Source organism: Gavialis gangeticus, unplaced genomic scaffold, assembly GCF_001723915.1.
Source record: "Gavialis gangeticus isolate Ggan-Ray unplaced genomic scaffold, GavGan_comp1, whole genome shotgun sequence".
Taxonomy (NCBI): Eukaryota; Metazoa; Chordata; order Crocodylia; family Gavialidae; genus Gavialis; species Gavialis gangeticus.
Window position 1 is genome coordinate 9,883,142 of NW_017728964.1, and position 3,109 is coordinate 9,886,250.

Genomic DNA, 3,109 nt, shown 5'->3' on the forward strand with positions numbered 1-3,109 from the left:
ATCCACCGCCGCTAGGCTTAATTTTAAGGTAAACCGTCAACCATTATGAATTGTGAGTGCTTCATGTAGACGTGAACAATTGATACAGGGCACATATGATTCAAGCCTTTATAACATCCATATTAGTGTAAGGCTTACCTTTTGGCAGGGAGTGGTGTATATACAAAAATCTTTATTTTTTCAACACAGAGCTAGCAGGGAGTCCAGCACTGTATTTACCACTGAACTGTTTCTTTGAATTAGCTATAGCCATGGATGGGGACATAGTTTAGAAAACATGGTGTGATCACAGGAAAATGTGCTTTGGGAAGGCATGAAAACAGTGGACTTTTGCAAGCGGTATGTGTTTGCATTCTGGCAAAAACTTTAATAAAATCCTCCAGTCTGAGATGGACCTTGAATCCAGGATGAATGTAAAAGATGCAGTCAATAATTCAGTTAATGAATTTCCCCTTCCTTCAATTTGCATTACCTGCGAACAGCTTTTTGATGTTACCTCATTATTTTTTGCATTCCAAATTATTCTCGGGGCTTTTTTTGGTGAATAACTCCTGATCCGCACAACTTCATCAGCTTTGCAAATCTGAAGGATCAGATACAGAATTTGCAGTTTACACTGGGCCTGATAAAGGCAATTTAGTCCTTCTTGCAAACTTTAACTTACACATTACTTTAAGTGCTACTGAAATGCAACTTTTGAGAATGTATGCTCTGCAAGAAGGAAACCCCATCACAAACACAATCCTATTAAATTGTACATTATGAAATGGAACATATGTTTTCATAAACTTTTTCTTTCCTCTTTGGCTCATCTCTCCTTGTATAAAGATATGCATTTGGCTGCAGAGAATTATTTGTACTCATTCCAGGCTAAGAAATATTAATCCAAAAGGAGTATTTTTCCCCTATGGCTAGTTTTATTTGAGATCCTTTTATGTCATCAGCAGATGCCTGGCTGCAGCAGCATTTTAGCTTGGGCAGGAATCATTTGGGCACATTTCCCAGGGCAAACCTGCCTCACATCTCAAGTCCTTTGTCTCAAGTCCTCTGTTTAGCTGAGTTCTAAATTACAGAAGACTGCAGCTTTGAGATGTACATTGTATAATACAAGGGAGAGGCTCACCTCCAAGGGCTGTGGGTTGAATGCATCCTGTCAGCTTCCCAGGCTGTCTCTTGCATTGATTTTTTTTCTTTTGCTGGGAAAGAACAGTAAGGGGAGGGTATCTTCTTTTTCAATGAAGTGAGAGATCCAGAGGGCTGTTGAACTCTATTGTGAATGTGCATATGCACAAGCTAAGGCTTGAATACATGTGATAAGTCTAATTAGAACATCTCCAGCTGCAAAGGGTGAGGAGAGGGTAAATGATTCTTTTTAATTTAAATTGTACATGCTACAGAGAGAATAATTCAGTACCCTGTAACATGAAAACACAACCCTACAGCCGTGGGTGCCTGGGGCAGTTACAGAATGCTTTCTCTTGTCGTCCATTTGATTGGTCTTATGATGGCTCATTATCACTCACAGTTTCAGCATAGGGCCTTCATCGATAAAGCTGTGCCCCTATTAGTGTGGTTGCCATAATATTCCCTATTGTTGCTACACCAGAGTAGGTCTGCCTGTGGGAGCAATGGTGGATAAATATGTTCATCTAATCCAGTCTTGTCACTTTAAATAGTGTCATCTAATCTGGTTGACCCAGGAGTTAAGGTGCACTGGTACTTAATTTGTACGAGAGCTACCTGCACCTTATTTATGCCAGTACTGTCAGTGATGCCAGAAGTGATAAGATTAGAAGTAGTAAAGCTAATGTGGAAATGGTCCATGCTGTTGCATCATGTGTTGTGGGAGGACTCTTTTTCTCACAGAAAAATGCCAAGCAGATGGCAGATGACAGGCCCATCACAATCAATGATGCCCCTTTAGTATCATGGTGACATTTAGTTACTCCCAAGCCATGCCCTGTTTTTCTCTATGGTGGATATTTGGGCACCTAAAGTCACAGAAATATCACTCTGGCAGTGAAAGGCAGGCGGTTCTAGGTCTAGTTTGAACAGATGGGATGCTGAAGTGCTTTGCCTGGCTCTTCTTGCTGCAGTCACTGAACTTCTTGGGGAAAATCAAATGAATTCTTTGGCAGTTTCCTCACCTGTAATATATAATGATGATCTGATGACATTATCAAGAACTATTGGTTGTTAGAACAAGCAGACTTCGGAGCGGGTGTACTGTGGCTCTCTAAGGGAATCAGATTCGCAACCTATGTGATGGGTCATCACTAAACCCCTAAAGCAACACTGGGGTTGCCTGGAAACTACATGTCCTACCTTCATTTCGGTCATCTTTCTCCTGCCTTGTTTTCTGTACTCTGATCCTTTATCATGAGTATCTAAAATCCAAAAGCTGTATAAATACTAACAAAATTGCTTCTGTGTGTATGTTGGTAATAAATCTGATGGGCTTGGCCACTCATGAAATGGGAATACGAATGGTCAGCAGGGAGGGCAGAATCAAACTCTGCCTTTTATATTTGTTGGAAACCACTTTTCCCACTATTAATTCACCTCTGATAATGTGCAGCATCCTTGCGTCTTTGCTTCCACATATTTTCTTAGTACAAATCCCTCTTATTCACCCCTTGCTTTACAGTGTCCTCCCCATGACTTGTCAGCACCAGACTAATTTGAGTTCCTAGGATTTACCTGCAGTCGGATTGTTCTGACAATCTTTCCTTGCTTACAATAAATGATTTAAAAAAAATATTTTTATTGCTAAGTATTCAGCAAAGCTGTATTTGCATATGGGTGATATCTTAAAAACCATTTCAAGATTTAATCTGAAAGAGCAGGGACAACAAGTGAAGAGGCAAACTAGGATTTATAAAAATAAAGATTTACTGTGGGGCTTTGTGAAAATAACGTGAAGAGCCTCTTACTGATTTTTAATGGACTTTGGATCTGGCCCATGGTTCAATATACAACCTTTTCTGGAAAAGTCATTTATATCTCTATCGTCTCTTCCAAGTCCTTCCATGAAGACCCAGGTGATAGAGTTACTTCTCCTGCTCTCTAAGTCCATTAAAAATCCTTATTAATTCATCATTGTCATTCT

General features: G+C 39.9%; 1 long non-coding RNA gene across 1 annotated transcript in view; it reads left to right on the plus strand.

The window, feature by feature from the left end:
• Positions 1-14: 14 nt before the first annotated feature.
• The window catches only part of LOC109287537, a 30,701-nt gene continuing 27,606 nt past the window's right edge, over positions 15-3,109 (plus strand). Inside the window, exon 1 of the long non-coding RNA XR_002094888.1 lies at positions 15-28. This is a non-coding gene — a long non-coding RNA (uncharacterized LOC109287537). The remainder of the gene's footprint in view (positions 29-3,109) is intronic.